The sequence below is a fragment of the Salminus brasiliensis genome, chromosome 24 (assembly GCF_030463535.1).
Source record: "Salminus brasiliensis chromosome 24, fSalBra1.hap2, whole genome shotgun sequence".
Lineage (NCBI taxonomy): Eukaryota > Metazoa > Chordata > Actinopteri > Characiformes > Bryconidae > Salminus > Salminus brasiliensis.
Genome location: NC_132901.1, coordinates 17,487,008 through 17,507,585, shown reverse-complemented (window position 1 = coordinate 17,507,585; position 20,578 = coordinate 17,487,008). Strand labels below are relative to the sequence as shown.

At 40.5% G+C, this 20,578-nt stretch overlaps 1 protein-coding gene across 1 annotated transcript in view; it reads right to left on the bottom strand.

The window, feature by feature from the left end:
- The window catches only part of LOC140547158 (mitogen-activated protein kinase kinase kinase 11), a 54,593-nt gene that overhangs the window by 16,508 nt on the left and 17,507 nt on the right, over positions 1-20,578 (bottom strand). The window lies entirely within an intron of this gene.

Sequence of the window (20,578 nt, the reverse complement as noted above, 5' to 3'; positions counted from 1 at the left end):
TACTGATAAAGTAGTCTATGATATGCAAATAAGCCCTCTACCCAATCACAGCGCTTTTACTGTGCTGTGAGCATAACTGATGCCATGAAAGGAACCCCCCCCCCCCCCCCACCCGCCGGTGCTACTGAAATGTTATAAGCAGGGCTAATCAATGTAGGCATTTCTAATAAAGCGACCAGTAAGTGAAAATAAAAGGTAGGAGTTTCCAATGAAGCGACCAGCAATTGGAAGTACAAGGTAGGTGTTTCTAATAAAGTGGCCAGTGAATGGAAGCACAGGGTTCTTGCCAATACAAAATCCTAATACCATTGTGACCGTCTTTCATACACTCACTGACCACTTTATTAAAAATCCTTGCTTCGCAGCTCCACATTTACAGACTGTGACCCAACTGCTGATGCACAGTTCTGTGTTAGCCATCCTCTACCCCTTCATTAGTGGTCAGTTTCTGACCACAGATACCACATACTTTTGGGTGGTGGACCCACGCTAAACCTAGCAACACAGCAAGCAGTGCCTGACACACTCATACCAGCACCACACACACTCTCACGAACATGTCAGACAAACTGCCCGTCCAAATAAAATCTGGTGAAAAGTGTTTATAGTAAAGTGACAAGTGAGTAGACGTACCAGACAGGTGTTTCTAATAAAGTGGCCAGTGAGTGGATGCTTAAGGTAGGTGTTTCTCATAGTGGCCAGTAAGTAGAAATACAAGGTACTCTCTCTCTCTCTCTCTCTCTCTATTATACAGTCCCTATTGTCTCTCTGTCACAATACCTCAGGCTCCACCTCCTAAACCCTAACCACTACCTCTCCCTCTCTCTCTCTCTCTCTCTCTCTCTCTCTCTCTCTCTCTCTCTCTCTCTCACTTCCTCTTTGTTGGCAGGAAAGCAGAAGTGTGTGTGTGTGTGTGTGTGTGTGTGAGAGAAAGAAAGACGTCACAGCATAATGTGTCGCGAGAGTTGAGAGAATGGGGGAAAACAGCGTTGCATCTCTGCCAACCCCTTTCCTGCACAACACACACACACACACACACACACACACACACACACACACACACACACAAACACACACAAACACTTTCTGCGCAGTACCATAGCAATACCCACAACGTCAGCAAGTCCAACAATGCAACGCATGTGCAAACAGCAAAACTCACAAATACGATTATGGCAAGCCTGTCAACAACCAACACATGCTTACTGACTTCTGGCTTAATCACTCGCAGTGTATTCCAGAATACTGCACTGGTGACCGCAGCCCTCAGTGCTGAAAGCAGTCCTTTACACTGCAGCTCTTAACTCCTAATTAGAAAAGGATATTTATGGATTTAAAAAGGCTGAAATCTGTTTAAAGTCACTGTAAAATACTCCATAGACACATATGAGCAGGGAAGATGCTTGTGATAAGCAGTATAAGCATTCACTTAGGGCCCCCAGGCCACAAGGGGCACTATGACTGGGAATGTAACCCTAATAGAAAATTTTTTCAGAATGAACTAATGATACCAGTACGGATATCAGTATATAGTTGTATACGGATATGAATATATATATATATATATACTTTTCTAAAATTTTCTTTTCTGTGTATTTCTGTGTATGAATCTGGAGCTTACACATGGATCTTACTCCAGATTCACCATAAACGTCTCTGGCTGTGTCCGCATACTTTACCGAAACCCTTTTTCTTGATTTGTGAGTCTGATCTGTAACTCATAGTAAATAAACAGGCAGAGCAGACTAACTATTGGATCCACATGACTAACAGATCAGAGATCAGGTAAAATCTAGAAAAGGAAGTTTTAGTTTCAAGTATTTAAAAACAGCTGGGCGTCAGCAGTTTGCTGCAGTAGTGGCCTAACCTCAACACGGACCTCCTTGACCTCCTAAATAAAACTGTGAGTCTAAACTGACTGACCCAGAACAGACTGCACAGAGTAACTCACAAATTCTGCATTTACACATCATTACTAGGGAGGAACTGATCCAATACTAGGATTGTTTGTTTTACAAATGTAGTAAATAATTGTTTATAACCCTGATGCCTTAAGTATATGGTTTATTAATTCAACTCGGCCATTGGCCAATATGCAAAGCTTATGTATTGGTATCAGAACAGAAAAAGGTGAATCAGTGCAGCCCTAATACTTACTGACTGAAATAAGATTTCTGCTCAATAATTACTGTTTAAAACACTGCCTCTCCAGGTAGCCCATGCAGATCACTAACTAAGCACAAAGCAGTACTCCTTTTCCTCCCATAGAAAAGTTAATAAACCAATTAAAAAAATATATAGTAATTTTAAAGTTCATCATGCATGTTTTTTGCTTTTTAAAAAATGATAATAATACAGCCAATTCCTATGTTTATAGTTATACTGTAGCACATTTTTCTTAGCTTTATTTTTCTTGGTTAAAGTGAATGAAGCATTAATTCTTTCTTGAATACAAAACAATATGGTTAGAGCAGCCCCCATCCCATGTGTTAAGAAACTGCCCTGCATATATAACCACTCCCCTCAGCTGAATTGTGTATTAAAATGCATTGTAATGTTCCTTGAATAAGCTATACATATTATGTTGTTTGGCAGCCATTGCCTACTGTTAACTCCACTGTGTGATAGAATGACGTTTATAGCAGTTATTATTAAAGAGCCCAAATCAGGAATTTTCTGTACTTTTTTTTTAATAAAAGCATGTAGACAGAGCCACAGCAGACTCTCCAATCAAGAGACTTTCACTATGTGAAAGCTGAGAACTGTCGACTTTGAATGCAATGGTTCAGTGATTTCACAAAAATCATCACACATACACATACCAGCCAGTTCAGCCTACAGCATTTTAAACCCTCCTATTCATGCTGAAGTTATAAGGAGTGTTTCTAACCAAACTGTTATTCCAGCACAAATTATTCATTAATTCACTAAAAGGGTGGTCAATCAAAGAACAGAGCTCTTTTACATACCTCAGTCTTAAAGGTACAGTAACAAAAAAGTGTTTAATTCCATGATATAAAAGGTTAGAAAATTGTTTTATAGGAATTATATAGAACTGTTTTGGGTACATTAATCCCCATAAACCTGGACAAAATGCAGAATGCAAGTTTTTTAATAATATTTGTAATTATTTATTGAACACTAGGAGGCTTTAATTTAACACCCAATCATTTTAATGTGCAATTCAGACTGAACACACACAGCCAAACATGGTGTATTAGTAAGAAGTGAAACAGGCCTTCGCTTCTTCCTGTTTTATGTGCAGAACACACGCAGCGCTCTCAGTTAGCTCTGTTTGGGTGTCTCTCTATCTCTCTCTCTCACCGTCTCTCCAGCACTAGATCCTGCCCAGCCCAAACCTTAAGCCTGCTGTCTAGTGCCAGCAACCACAACCAAGCCAAATGAATGGCAGAGAAACAGAGTTATGCCACACACACAGACCCAGACACACACACACACACACACAGAGACAGACACACACACACACACACCGTGGTGGTTTCCATCAGCCTGTTTCTTGTGACCTCCTCCACAGGACGTGACGCAAATCAGCTCTTCTCGTTCCTCAAAAGAGGACAGAAAATAATCCCTCGCTCCTTGTCTGCCCGCAGCCTCTGCACAGCGCTATTCTCAGGGTCAGCTCAGAGTGGACACAGCACAATGCGGCACAGACGCACTAAAGCGGCCCTGCCGTAGGAGGAAAAGGCGCCCACCGGTTTGATGTGGCAGACTAAAGAGGGCTGAATCTATACTTTCACTTCAAGCAGTGGAATTTGTAACATTTGTATTAAATCATTCATTTCATCTCTTTAAATGAGAAGTTACCAAGACGTTTTGATCAGCATGTGAAAACTCCAGCTCCCTTTGACCCTGTGTGGACATCTCATTATAAATTAAACAATAGAAATGATCTAGAATTGGCTTGAATACAACACTGACATACAGTAATGGCAAACAGTTAGGAAACCCCATGAAAACCTTACAGGAAAATCCACTTGCTTGAGGAAAATGTGAGACCATCTGCCCACAAACCGATGCAAAGCTGGACTATGCAACATGACAATGACTCACAAAATTCCAGTAAATCCTACTGAGATGCTGTGGGATGATTTGAAGCAGGCTGTGTATGACCGAAAATGAACTGGAGCTGTGTGAAGTTCCTTCCTGCTTTAAACACTCCACCATCATCCCAGTCCCCATGTCTACAGGCCTGTGGTCATGAAGTCCTTTGAATGTCTGGTGCTGTCCCACCTGAAGGATGTCACAGGACACCTGCTCGACCCCTTACAGTTACAGCATATCGGGCAAACAGGTTAGTGGATGCAGTCAACATGGGGCTGCATTACATCCTGCAACATCTCAACTGGCCAGGGACATTTGCAAGAATTCTGTATTTTGACTTCAGCTCGGAGTTCAACACCACTGTCCCAGACATTCTGTCCTCCAAACTCTCCCAGCTCACTGTTTCACCTGCCATGTGTCAGTGGATCACAGGCCACAGCCTGACAGGCAGGAGGCAGCAGGTGCAGTTGGGGAAAGTCATATAAGTGCTCCTCAAGGGATGTGTTCTCTCCCCACTGCTCTTCTCTCTCTACACCAATGACTGCACCTCTAATGACCCATCGGTTAAACTCCTGAAGTTTGCAGATGACACTACAGTCATTAAACTCATCCGGGATGGTGACAAGAACAGATACTACTCTGGTGCAGTCAGAACAACCTGGACCTGAACACGCTCAAGACTGTAGAGATGAGAGTGGACTTCAGGAAACACATCCCAGCTCTGCTGCCTCTCACTATATTCAACAACCCTGTGTCAGCTGCAGAGACATTCAGGTTCCTGGGTACCACTATATCTCATGACCTGAAATGGGAGCCCAGCATCTCCTCCATCCTCAAAAAGGCCCAGCAGAGGATGTACTTTCTGTGTCAGCTGAGAAATTTGGGTCTGCCTCAGGAGCTGTTGAGCCAGTTCTACACTACGGTCATTGAATCCATCCTGTGTGCATTCATTAGGCCACAAAGCAGGACAGGAACAGACTGCAGTGAACAGTCAGGACAGCTGAGAGAATCATCGGTGCTTCTCTGCCCTCCATATAGGACTTGCACTGCTCAAGAACCAGAAAACAGGCAGAGCAAATCCTTACAGACTCCTGGTGCACCCTGATCACAAGCTCTTTCAGCTGCTTCCGTCTGGCAGACGCTACAGAACTATGTCCACTAAGACTGACCGACACAAGAACAGTTTCTACCCTCAGGCCATCACCTTCATCAACACTTCATCAACACACTGTGTTGACTCTATGGATGAGGCTTCTTCCCACTGACTACTGACACCAGTCTTTTACATTGAGCAGTTCTGAATTCTGACACACTCCCGATGCAAACATGTGACTGAAAGTCAATGAAGCATCTGAGCGAATGAGCATCTATGCGCACACACACACATTCACACCCAACAGCAGACCCGAAGTCACACCCAGATTGTGCACAGTCAGCATGTCTGCATCTAACGTCGTTCCTCCTGTGGTGGAACGCAAGGCCACTGAGAGTTCACCCACACACACACTGCTCGGAGTTCACACACCAACACTGAATTAAACAAAGCTTTGAGGTAAACCTAAATGTTGTCAATTACACCAAAGCATCTTTTTTATTTTTATTATTCATTTATTTGCTTCTTCCTGTTGCACCGACGCTTCCTGTGGTGTGAAGCCTACCTAGAATCAAGTGTGTGCAAGACAGGATTACCACCTGGACCTGCTGTCTGCTTTTTCTGTCTGTGGGAGGAAACTACTTTACCACACTTCTTACTAGCAAAGAAGATTGAACCGACAGTACCAGACCCACACAACCTGCTGTACTACCATGACGCTAATAATTATTATTGTTATTATTATTATTATTATTAAGGAATTAACAGTTATCAGACCAAGACACAATCACAACTAGCACAAGTCATCTGAGATATAGGATTTCTGTGCCAAAACGATGAATATATAATTAAACACATACTTGAAACCAAGCGAAAATGTTACTTTTTGTCTTTTAAAAGAAGAACTTTATTATTATTGACATTGCAAATAAAGTTTAAATGTAATCAACCTCAATTATCTGTAATTTTCTGCAAGCTCAATAAACTTTTTGTGCTTCTGGGTGGCACAACTGTCTAAGTGTTTAAGCTCCTGGGTGGCACAACTGCCCTATTATTAAATGGCTGGAACTGGCCTCATTCTCTCTGGGTGGGCAGGATGGCGCCCTCTCTCTCCTGCCTTATCACTCACAGTGATACTAGCCAAAGTGGACGTCTATCAGCTGACTTCATGGAATTGTCAGTTTGGGCTCTTCTTCAAAAACCTTTCAGCTGTAATGATGTTGTGCTAGCGGTAGTGCTTGACTCCTGGTCGGTGGCTGGGGACTGGAAACGACAAAATTGAGGAGAAAACTGCATATTAATAATATAATTTTTTGTTGTCGTTATTATTATCTTTGTAATAAAGGTAATGAAAAAATATTAAAGGCATTAAACCATCACTATAATACAATCATTCCTGAAGAGTGCTCAGTGAGAGAGGCAAGAAAAGTCAAAGATGATGACAAAACCAAACCATGAAAGTACCCTTCGGTGACTGCACCCGTTCACCAGCTGAAACAGCAGAACCACAACATGCTATAAGTGCACTGAGGCTTAGGCAGCCCTTTAGTTTTACACTGCGGCCTCAGGAACTCTAAATACCGTACAATTATACTTCCATCGCTCACTTCAGCTGTATCTGTTGGGCTCGGGTCCAGAAAGATGTTTTTTTTAGATGTGGTTGAAGTCCAGAGGCCTCCACAGGAAAAAAGAAACAAAGAAGAGAAACGAGAATGCGCGCCCCACGCCGAACAGGCCGCACAGCAGCGCCGCGAGAGATGGTAACCACGACAACAGCCTGTGTTTGGTTGTTTGTTGACTGTTTCAAAAACAGGGATTTCACTAAGCTGAACTCTCGCGCCGGAGCGAGACACCAAACAGCCCGAGGCACTTCAGGAGCTAAAGGCTGACCTTGTTCTTACAACACACTTATTACCATCAACAAAACAACAAACACCTAGCATTTCGCCAACAGACTGAGGGAGATTTCTATACAGAAATGGTCACAGCAGGATTCAAGCATACAGTGTCCTCTCACACCCCAAATGTCAATCAGCCAAGTTAGCTACTTTACATTTCATTTGAGGCAACGAGGCTAAACGACCTAGCTAGCAAACAATGGAAGATTTCACCTCGTGAGTTAGCATCATGCTAACTGTGCGTTTCAGGAGCTGTACCAATGTTTAAGGATTATAGATGGGCATTAAACTCAAATTAATCAATAATCAATAATGAATCAACACGTAGCAGGTCGCTAATAGACGGAGGGAGATATTAAGACAGAAATCGCAACAGGATGATTGTTGATGACCAAAAAAAAAGTGCAGTTTCCCTTCATACCCCAAATATAGTCAGTCAGCCAAGTTAGTTATTTTACATTTAATTTGGAGCTTCAAAGCTAATGTACCTAGCAAACGATGGAAGATTTTACCTCACGAGTTAGCATCATGCTAAAGGAGGCGTACTAATTAAGCATGAGGAGTTAATACACATAGTTATCTAAAAAATCAGATGTTAAGGATTATAAATGGTCATTTCACTCGCATTAATCAATATTCAATAATAATTAATAATCAAATCAGCCAAGTTAGCTACTTTACATTTAATTTGGAGCTACAAAGCTAATGCACCTAGCAAACGATGGAAGATTTTACCTCACGAGTTAGCATCATGCTAAAGGAGGCGTACTAATTAAGCATGAGGAGTTAATACACAGTTATCTAAAAAAATCAGATGTTAAGGATTATAAATGGTCATTTCACTCGCATTATTAATTATTATTGAATATTGATTAATCAATCAGCCAAGTTAGCTACTTTACATTTAATTTGGAGCTACAAAGCTAATGCACCTAGCAAACGATGGAAGATTTTACCTCACGAGTTAGCATCATGCTAAAGGAGGCGTACTAATTAAGCATGAGGAGTTAATACACATAGTTATCTAAAAAATCAGATGTTAAGGATTATAAATGGTGATTTCACTCGCATTAATCAATATTCAATAATAACTAATAATCAAATCAGCCAAGGTAACTACATTACATTAAATTTGGAGCTACAAGGCTAATGCACCTAGCAAACAATAGAAGATTTTATCATAAGAGTTACAGTCATGCTAACTGCAAGTTTCAGATGTACGGAGTAACAGGAGTATTTCAGTCAAATTGATTCATACAACAAAAAAACAGACTCAAAAAATGAACACAGACAGTGATGCCTTTCAACATCTTACTATTACTGTAAATTATTAACGCTACTTTACTGTACCACAGCTCCAGAGTAAGGGACATGTGGCATTAGTTTAGGCGTCAGTTTTTACCTCAGCTAAACAATTACGAGTCTAATCACATCGCGTTTCCTCTGAACAGTGAATATTTGATGACTATCTGACCGCAAACATGATAAATAAAAGAAAAGTCTGATTTCGTCTGATACTCTACATGAGTAAAATGTGTCAAATCAGAGTGTGCTTGTTTATCAGTGTTTTTCTGATGCACTTCCTGCGAACCTGCCATAGAGGTCATTTGTGTCTGATATATAGCCCCTGGACCTTCGATGTGATGCGGAGCTTATAATCCCCTCGTCTAATCATAAATCCCTGTACTTCCCTTGGTTTCCACCATAAATCAATGCCTCTTAAAGAAACCTCTGAAACTGAGAGTCTGAAATAACTATACTGTACTGATACTTGTATCACACTAAGGCTAAGGCATGAGAACTTGGTCTAACGCAATGCTAACGCAAGCCAATAGGACAAACACAGGGCTAATTCTGTTGCATACAGAATGACCCGGCTTTGGTTAACAGCTATAACCCACACGGCCCACCTTTTAATTAGCTCTGGAGTTGTCGTAGTCTCTGTACAAAACTCTGTACAAAAGGCTAGCTATCTATCTGCCCCCAGTCAGGCTTCAGGCAGGGGCAGTGGTGGCTCAGCGGTTAGAGCGCCGGGATATCGTTAACAGGGTTGTGGGTTCGATTCCCGGGCTCGGCAAGCTGCCACTGTTGGGCCCTTGAGCAAGGCCCTTTCACCCTCTCTGCTCCCCGGGCGCTGGAGTTGGCTGCCCACCGCTCTGGGTGTGTGTGTGTGTGTACTCACTGCACATGTGTGTACACATGTGTGTGTGTGAGTGTGTGTGTGTGTGTGTTCACTACCAGATGGGTTAAATGCGGAGGACACATTTCGCTGTACGGTCTACACTGTACAGTGACAAATATGTGCACCTTTACCTTTTTTACCTTCATAAGCAAGTCGATTTGAGACTACTTAACTACTAACTACTCCGTTTGTGTGACGTTTAAGACAGTCTGCATGATGCCAGGTGATGTGCATAAGCCTTCATTACTGGGGATGCCCCGATACCACTTTTTTCCTTTTCCGATACCGATACCAATACCAGATTTTCAAGTGTCTGCCGATACAGAGTTCTGATACCAACTCTGACTTACATAGACTTACTCTATATACTTACTGACTTACTCTAAACACTTGATATATGGCTTAAACCCTGATACAGCATGTACTGGTTGAGTAACTGCACACTTGAAAAGTTTCAGAGCTATGAAACAATGAAAATCGCTACAATACAGTAAGCAAGTTGACCAAACAGCTTTTTTTTTTTTTATTTAGTGTTTAATGCATTACAAGTACACGTTCCTTCTGTGTGTGGCTTTAAAACAAGCTGCTTAAAGCCATGGTAGTTACTTTACATTTAATTTGGAGCTACAAGGCTAATGTATCTAGCAAACAATAGAACGATTTTACCTTAGGAGTTACAGTCATGGTAACTGCAAGTTTCAGGAGATGTACCCATTAAGCATGTGGTGTTAATAGACCTTATCTTAAAAAAGACAGACTTGTGTCTATGGTTCTAATAGATGATATAATGGGCATTTCAGACCAATTAATTCATACATAAAAACAGGACTCAGACAGTGATGCCTTTCAACATCTTATTATTACTGTAAATTGTTAGGGCTACTTCACTGTACCACAGCTCCAGAGTAAGGGACATGTTTGGTGTTTTAATGCATTACAAGTACACATCTCTTCTGTGTGTGGCCTTAAAACGAGCTGCTAAAAGCCAACTTTTGGTTTTAGTGCTAAAAGTTGCATTAAAATGTTTAAAATGGTAATAACTATGTATGTCTGGCTGTTTGCTGGTTGTTTAAATGTTTGGTTTTATAAAGTATGCAAACCCAAATTTTCTATGTTAAAAAAAAATGTAGGGCGTCAGTGAGCTTCATGGTATCAGGTCACTCTATTGCCGATACGGATATGTGCCAGTATCAGCGCCGATACCAGTACAGTCATTTCTCAGTTTTTTACTGTGCGAGACCCCAGAGAAAGCCTTGTAAAAGTTGTCCCCATGTGACTCGTCCCTTCTGTCCTCCATTCGGTCATTCTCTCCTGCCGCTCTCGCGCTTCTTGTCCTTTTCCCTTTCTCCACTCTAATGCCTTCCTCTTTTCTTCCATTCTCTGACCATATTCTTTCTCTTTCTCCACTTCTCCCTCTCTCTCCGTAACCTTTCAACATTCTCTCCGTGTGATTACCCCCCTCCTTCTGTGTGTGTACGCACAGAGGTTGCCAGACAGTCTGTGTGTGTGTGTTTCTCCCCAGAGAGACAAAGCCCTCCTTCTTCCAGGGGAAAGCCCCCACCCTGTCGGAATTCTGCCCCCACCCACGACCCGGAGACAGAGAGAGAGAGAGAGAGAGGCAGAGAGAGACAAAGTACAAGAGACAGAAGTAAGGGAGAAAAGACACAGACGTCCAGCATCTTACAGTTCTGCAAAGCCAGATTGTTTTGTGTGTGTGTGTGTGTTTTTTCCCCCTCAGCAGTCTTATGATTTTAAAAACCACAGCTTGCATCACCCATATAGGGATGGGCTATCACGATATTTGCGGTCATTTGCACAACACACGACTTCAAATCGCAATATTTGTCTTTCTCTTCTACGGCTAGTTAGTAGTTAGAACGTCACTGCGGTCAGTAAGGATGGGAAAGGACTGTCCCTCAACTCCTTATGACCATTCAATATGCTGGCACTGAAGCATCATCATGAATTTGACAACAACAACAGAAAGCCATGAGACTGTCCATGAGCTTACATGCTGGATTACCACCCAACATTCTGCTGTAGATCAATACATACACTATGTGTCTAATGTTTGTGGACACCCCTTTTAATGAACCCATTCAGCTACTTAAAGTTGCACCAATTGCTGATACAGATGTGTAAATACACACACACACACACACACACACACACACACACACACACACACACACACACACACAGCTTGTCTAGTCCCTATAGAGTCGTACTGGCAAAAGAATAGGACTCTCTGGAGCAGAACCGAAACATGAACCTATTGGCACCATGCCTACTGCCATGCGTGCGCTAGAGGGGTAAAAAGGACACCCCCTCAGCACTGAGCTGTGGGGCAGTGGAACTCTGTTCTCTGGAATGACTGTGGTTCTCCATACAATGATTTTAGGATAAGCTGGGAATGAGGTAGGGTGGTGGTGATCATCCAACATCCCGACCTCACTGAAGTCCTGCCCACACATGTACGGTATCCCAGACGGACAATACCCAGACACAAAGTAATGCCCCAATCACTTGTACCGGATATCACCAGCACTTTATCCTGCCAGCCCCCTAGTACAGAGTCTAGGTAATGTCGGAGTGAACCCACTAGTGTACACAGCAGGTACTTCCAGACCAGAGAAATCACAGTGGGTCATGCCGTGCGCTTAGCAGGGGCCACCCCTGGAACATTTCCTGTAGTAAGAAAGTGTCTGACACGGAAAAGCTCCGGGCGTACGCTACATGTGCAAAAGGGCAAGTCCGGATAACGTCCAGACCTGATTCTCCAGACATTTTCCGGCGCTCATGTGTAAAAACGGCTTCATGCTCTTGTTGCTGAATGCAATCAGTTCCTTACAGCAGTGCTCCATAATCTAGTCATAATCAGTAGAGACTGTTACTCCAACAAAAGCTGGGAAAACTCTTTTAATCCCCTTGATTTTGGAAAAAAACATACATGTGTAATTGCTTTATTAGCAAAGGGGTTGAACTAGCAAAATGCTTTAAAGGAAAAGTTCAGCAAAAAATAACACGGACGTGATTTACCGCAGTTGACCAACGAAAAAATGTTTGGTATCAGATGTGTGCTTCTTTAGTTCACAATGGGAGATGCTAGGTTAATGTTGCTAACTAACCCTGGACCTAGACTGTCACCAATCTCACCTCTGTAAATACATGCCCAGAAATGTCTCTTAACAAAGCTAAAAACATACGCAGATCCTCATTGGTTTCACGCAGACGAATTAACATGGTTTAGAACATGGTATGACCTGGAAGCTAAATAATAGGACGTAGAGCTGGGCAATAAGACAATATTTTATCGTATCATGATAAATTTTGTTATTGTGATAACATGCTTTTCTCAGCATATCAAGGATCCTGTTAGTGCTTAATAAAACACTGATCAGCTGCAGGTTTCATTACTAACAGTGTAATTATACTATTTTATAAGAATCTGTCGCTACCGATGTTTTTAGTCTGTAGTTACATATATTGTGATAAATATTGTGAATCACGAAAACAAGTCTTTAAATATCACAATGTAGTATTTTTACCATATTGCCCAGCCCTACTGGGACGGTGTAATTATTTTGAGCAACCGGAAGCTTATTTATCTCAGCACAGTGTGTGGTATTTTTCCACACATTGAGGTCCAGTTTGAAAGTAGATCTACAAAGCAGGACGTTATGTAGAAGATAATGTAGCTCTATCTTTTTTTTTTTTTACTTGTTGACATAGTCGTTTGGTTGACATGATGAATGATGCTTTGGGCATGTATTTACCTAGATAAGCTGTGATGAATCCCTTTTTCCAGTGTTGCAATGTTTAGCTGTTTGTACACCAAAGAAGCACGTCATTAATCAAACATGTCTTGGCCGACTGTCTTGGGTAAGTGATAAATCAGGAAATCACTTATACAAGCTAAAATGAAGTCCTGCCAATAGCTTACTTTGGCTTGTCATATTCTTTATATTGTTCACCTTTTTTACATAAGACTTTAAGCTCAGATTTAAGTCATTTACAAAACTAAAGGTGCTCTTAAGCAACCGAAGAGCCACTTTTGGTTCCAAAAAGAAACATTTTGTACGTTACATTACATTACATTAATGGCATTTAGCTGACGCTCTTATCCAGAGCGAATTACAGTTACTCGTATTACAGAGGTGGGCCTGTGTAGTGTTAGGAGTCTGGCCCAAGGACTCTTACTGGTGTAGTGCAGCACAGTCACCCAGCTCGGGAATCGAACCCCAGTCTCCCACGTGGTGTAGCAGCTCACTGGCACGTAGTGGTGTTATCCATAGCACCACACCAACCACCATTTTGTAGAGATATGAGTGTGTGAAGAACCTTTTAAAGGTTTTAAAAACCTTCACTTGATGTCTAGGTTCTTCGCCTACTTTCCTCACACTCAACACATGCTCCACCATCTGTTTACAACTTCTACACCGCTGATCTCACGCATTCCTGATTATGTCTCAACATTAGTGCCTAATATTATGTAGGTCCTCCTTGTGCCACCACGACAGATCTGATCACTCAGGGCATGGCGCTCTACAAGACCTCTGAAGGTGCCCCGTGGTATCTGGCACCAAGAGTCGGAGCAGCAGATTCTTCAAGTCCTGTAAGTTGTGAGGTGGTGCGACCATGGACCACATCAATGAGCCTTAGGTGCCCATCACTCCATCACTAGTTCACTGGTTGTTCTGCCTTGGACCACTTTTGGTAGGTACTGACCACTGCATACTGGAAACACCCTGCAAGACCTGCCTGATGTTTTAGAGATGTTCTGGCCCAGTCGTCTAGCATCACAGTTTGGACCTTCAAGAAATGACTGTTCACTTTCTGCTGTATAAGAACAATGGAGCCTGAAATTGAAAGTCAATTAGCATCTCTTTCAAGTGTCAAATATCTCACACAACTGAGCAGAACTGTGCTTTGAAACCCAACAAAGACAGCCCCGTTCTCTCACACGGTGTGCCATTGAATGCTGCCAAGCTAAAAGATAGGTCACGTATTAACCCAAACTGTAACCAATTAACCCCAACGGACAGCTCCTGCTCTGTAAGCGAGTCAGGCCATAGCTGATGTTTAACTGGCAATAGTGTTAGCCCGTATCTGCAGTGGCCTCCAGGCCTCCTCCTGGAGATCTACCCTCCTGCAGGTTTCAACTCCAACCCAAATCCAGCACATCTCACTAAGCCAATCAAGAACTTCAGAAGGTAGTAATTAGCTGGATTAGATGGGGTGAATTTAGGCTGGATCTGAAGTCTGCATAACAGCAGCTCTCCAGGAGCAGGGTTGGAGAACATTGTGTTAGCATGGACACCCAGCGATTCTACGTGTCTACGTACCAGGGCACTTTCTATGCCAAATGGTGGGCTGGCGTTGGAATGCTTGATGACGTAATCAGACAAGGTGGGCTATGTCCCGATCCGATCAAGTGGAATTGGTTATATGGCCATCGTGTATGCACAACCACAGTTCATTAATGCGATCCATGGACACCCCACCTCAACTTACAGGACTGCTAACAAGAACCTGCTGCTAGCGTCTTGCTACCAGACGCTTTCAGAGGTCTTGTGGAGTCCATGCCTTGAATGGTCAGATCTGTTGTGGCGGCACAAGGTGGACATACTTAGTGTTTGACAAGTGGTGCTAATTTTACGACTGATCGGTGTATGATGTGTTATACTGCATACATAATCCTTTAAATGGTCTGACATGGGTCTGAGGCTTCACATTATTAAGCCATATGTTTTTTTCCCCCACAGTATTACACATGTACCTATACGTTAATGACCAATACATGGCCTCATTATGTCAGACTGCATCACATTACAGCAGTAATCAACGAAGATGTTTTTGTAAACAGACCTAATAATGTGTTGACTTTAAGAAGTTATACACTCTAGCTTATGCACATAACTAGAATTACTCACTGGCAATTCAGGGCATATTAGGAAGGCCATATGATGGACTGCAGATGTAATACTGAAAGTCCAATTTATCAGCACTAATTCGTCTCTCCTGAGCGTTGTACAGCTAATGAGAATATCCACAATGTTCTCAGAAAAGCAGTTTGTGGTGTAATTGATCATGATAAGAAGAACATTATTAGCTGACAAAGAAGTTCCTCAAACTTAAACAGCTTCTTCACACTCACACTCGTCTCATTTCCATCAATTCATTCATTTTTAAAAGATTTATTCAGTGAAAGGTTCTTTAGGTAAGTTGTTTTTGGAGTTGTGCAGAAGAAGGTGGAAGTCAACTTACTGCAGGAAATTAATAAGGAAATGGAGAACCGCTCACAGAACAGTAATGTAATAATAATGCTACAACAAATTATTCTGTAACTACTCCAAATAATTCAGCATCCACTATGAAGTATTCAGTAACCACTATCATTTATTTACCAACCGCTATGAATGATTTACCAACCGCTATGAATGATTTACCAACCACTATAATTGATCAACCACTACAATTCATTTAGCAACCATAATGCATTATTCAGTAACCACTATATTTTATTCAGTAACCATTAAGAATTATTTAGTAAGTACTATGAATTAGGGCTGCAACTAACGATTATTGTAATAATCAATTAATCTGTTGATTATTTTTTCCAATCGATGAATCTGATTAAACATCCAAAATTTCCATGTCTTTATTTAAAATTGAATAACAGAGCAAATAAGCATGTAAAATAATTCAATAATAATAGATTAAATTATTTAACCAAATTTATTCATAAATGAAACTTTTAATAAATTAAATAATAAAGAAAAATAAGTGCATTGCTGATGTAAACACTGCACGGGTTGGGAGTGAGGAGTTAGACAGGATGAATTGCCTTTAGTTTGTATGTAGTTTCATCACTCAAACTTGAAAACATGAAGCTTAAGCTTTAATTACCACCATTGTGTACAAGTTACCTGTTTTTATAAAGCACATTTAAACAATGCTTCAGTGAATTAAACTGATAACAAAAAAAGAAACCGCATGTGACGTAAGTGGATATGACAAGGCGAGTAACACATAAATCATGCAACACAACGAATTGTACGTACTGAAATTCATTGCCAACACTTTTAATTATCGATAATAATCGTATTTTTCGATTTTATCGATTCGTTGTTGCAGACCTACTATGAATTATACAGTAAACACTATAACTTATCAATCAACCACTATAAATGATTTAGCAATTACAATTAATTATTCAGTGCCCACTATAAATTATTCGGTAACTATTCTAAATTATTTAGTAACCACTATAATTTATTCAGTGCTATTAATAATTGTTATTGCTATTTTGAAGATACAAGACAATGACGCTATGCTCCATATATTATTTGTTGTATGGGGGGGGGCACTAGTGACAGCACTATGTGTGTTCTCAGTGTTCAGGTCATTCAACCCCCCACCACCCCACACACACACACACAAACATCAGTCACAGACAGGAGAACACAGACAGGTCCACAAAGAGACTCACATGTTTGCACATTCCTGTACAAACACATATGTGTCTGTTTTGAATTTTAGCTGAACCATTGCTTCACCAGATGGGCAGGTGTGTGCTCATCTGGTGAAGCAATGGTTCAGCTAAAATTCAAAACAGACACAGTCTGGCAAAAACCTAGCATCTTCATTTCATTCAGTTTTTCACTTTCTGATATGATGTAAATCTGGCAGTTGCTCTTTACACTGTGTCAGAATTTCATGATGAACGGACTAATAGAAATGCAATTACGTCAATCCTGATGCATTAAGTCTCTCCCAGATGGTCAGGTATATGGTTTATTCACTCAACAATGGTATCGGATTGGACGTTGGAATGCTGTCCAGGGAAGGCATTTAGCAAGGTCAGGATGTCTGATGATAACCACCTCACCCCCAACTCATGCCTACTGAAAGGTATTGGATGGGGCATCGGTCATCATTCCAGAAAACACAGTTCCACTGCTCCACTGTTTAATGCTGGGGGGCTTTATACCCCTCTAGCCCACACCTGGCATTAGGCATGGTGCCAACAGGTTCATATTCATCTTGCTCCAGAGAGTCTTATTTTATTGACAGTACAAAAGCTGTGTCAGCAATGGATCCAACCTAAATATGCTAAATATATTCATTAGAAAGAGTGGCCACAAACATTTGGACATATTATATATTACAATGGTGATCCCTGACCTTTGTTGGATTACATGAATCTTGACTCATTAAAACACCCTCAGAAACTGGCCTGGGGCTCTGATTGGTCAGCCAGTTCACAATACACTGTAAAAACACACTGTAATTGGTCAAATGGCTTATTTACTTATAAGTTAAAGGGTGTGCATTCCAGCATTTTTCACAAAGGCCAATAATGACATGCTGATTAACAAAAGATTTGCACACAAAGTCAGTAGCCTAAGCGATTCTGAAGACCAGCTGCAAAAATACAGACCAAAAAGCCCCATCATCTGAGAGAATATCCCACATTTCATGCAGATAATGAAACACAAACCCGCTGACCCGGAGCCGGACTGCTCCATGTCATACTGGCCATCCTGAACAATAGGCTGGGTTGTGCCGAGCAGCCAAACAGAGAAGCAGAGACAGAATAGAAAAAAAAAATAGAAATGTGCTCGGGGCCTGGAAAAGTTTCCTTCTTTCGTACGGATTCCTCTCCACTTCCTGTGCTGCATGACCCTTCAGTGTCTCTGTTTTCCTTCTCCACTCGACCTGTTTTCTCTTCTCTCTCTCTCTCCAAAAATAGTGAAAAAAAAGTTGCTGTCAATCTCTCTCTCTCTCTCTCTCTCTCTGTATGTGTGTGTATATATATACAGGGTCATAACATTAATACCATCAGCCTAATAATGAGTCCCCCTTGTGCCGCCACAACAGATCTGACCATTCGAGGCACGGACTCCACCAGACCTCCGAAGGCATCCTGTGGTATCTGGCACCAAGACGTTAGCAGCAGATCCTTAAGTGCTACTAAGTTGTGAGGTGGGGCCTCCATGGAGCGCATTATCAAGCATTAGGCATCTCCTAACCTCTGGAGATTTAGATCAACTAATCAGTATCAACTATGAATTATGAAGTGTCTGCTATGAATTACTCAGTATTCACTATGAATCATCTGTTCCAACAACAAATTATCCAGTATCTACTACAAACTACCCAGTACCTCCTATTAAACATTCATTACTATTATGAATTATTCAGTATTTACTATGAATCATCCAGTACAGACTATGAATCATCCAGTACCTACTATGAAGTATTCAGTATCTACTATGAATGATTTAGAACCTGCTATAAAAAATTTAGTTGTTACTATGAATCATCCATTGTCTACTATAAATGATTCGGTTCTTACTATGAATTACCCAGTCTCTACTATAAATTATTCAGTACCTACTCTGAAATATCCAATACTATTAAATTATTCAGTTATTACTACGAATTACCCAGTCTCTACTATAAATTATTCAGTACCTACTCTGAATTATACACTACTATTAAATTTAGTTATTACTATGAATTACCCAGCCTCTACTATAAATTATTCAGTACCTACTCTGAATTATACACTACTATTAAATTTAGTTATTACTATGAATTACCCAGCCTCTACTATAAATTATTCAGTACCTACTCTGAATTATACACTACTATTAAATTTAGTTATTACTATGAATTACCCAGTCTCTACTATAAATTATTCAGTACCTACTCTGAATTATACACTACTATTAAATTTAGTTATTACTATGAATTACCCAGCCTCTACTATAAATTATTCAGTACCTACTCTGAATTATACACTACTATTAAATTTAGTTATTACTATGAATTACCCAGCCTCTACTATAAATTATTCAGTACCTACTCTGAAATATCCAATACTATTAAATTATTCAGTTATTACTACGAATTACCCAGTCTCTACTATAAATTATTCAGTACCTACTCTGAATTATACACTACTATTAAATTTAGTTATTACTATGAATTACCCAGCCTCTACTATAAATTATTCAGTACCTACTCTGAAATATCCAATACTATTAAATTATTCAGTTATTACTACGAATTACCCAGTCTCTACTATAAATTATTCAGTACCTACTCTGAATTATACACTACTATTAAATTTAGTTATTACTATGAATTACCCAGCCTCTACTATAAATTATTCAGTACCTACTCTGAAATATCCAATACTATTAAATTATTTAGTTATTACTATGAACTATTCAGTATCTACTATTAATTATTCAGTACCTACTCTAAAATATCCAATACTATTAAATTATTCAGTTATTACTACGAATTACCCAGTCTCTACTATTAATTATTTAGTACCTACTCTGAAATATCCAATACTATTAAATTATTCAGTTATTACTACGAATTACCCAGTCTCTACTATTAATTATTTAGTACCTACTCTAAAATATCCAATACTATTAAATTATTCAGTTATTACAATGAACTATTCAGTATCTACTATTAATTATTCAGTATCTAGTATAAGTATAAATTAAGTTTAATTTGTCTGTGCAGGAGCTCTCAATTCACAGTTCGTCTGCAGGCAGCTTAACCCCCAAGGCCACCAAGCCCCAAGTATTATGCATCAGTACACAGCTTTAGAGTTGGTTTACAGCCTCGAGGATAGGACATATATTACAATCACACAAAAAACAACAAAGAGATGTTGATGAGAATAATTTGCTGTGTTAGGTTGCAAACCAGAACACACCCACTGTAACAGCCAGATTTGCCATTAACAGCCATCTACATTAGCTAAATAATCATGGGCAGGAATTAGCTTAGGTTACACAGACTGCACCACTGCCTCATCAGAGCAGTCGAACTTTGATCATGACAGATCAAACAGACTAAAATGTAACACTACATTTGGTGATACACCTGAATGTGCCTGGTATTAAGGCCTAGTTGAGAAGCTCACCAGTTTTAGAATTTCATCTGTAGATCCACTTTTGGAGCGGTGGAGGAATCCCTGGTTGAGCTATCACCCACACAGCTGTGCTGAAGTACAGTATGAGTATTATTAACAATCACAGCAACACTTCAGACCTCCATCACTAGGGAGACATTACACAAGAGGACATCACGATGGTCAGTGCCAGCTCACAGCACCATAACAGCATAATGAAACCGTTAACTGCTTAATGGTTGTAACTACAACAGTCCACAAATGACATAATGCATGATTCCAGCTGCCACAAGATAGAAAGCTACTATAATAAGCCAATAACACATCAACACAACCATATCTTCTTCTCAGCTGCTGGGTTCGAGACCTGAAACAAAACTAACACCTGCTTTACATAA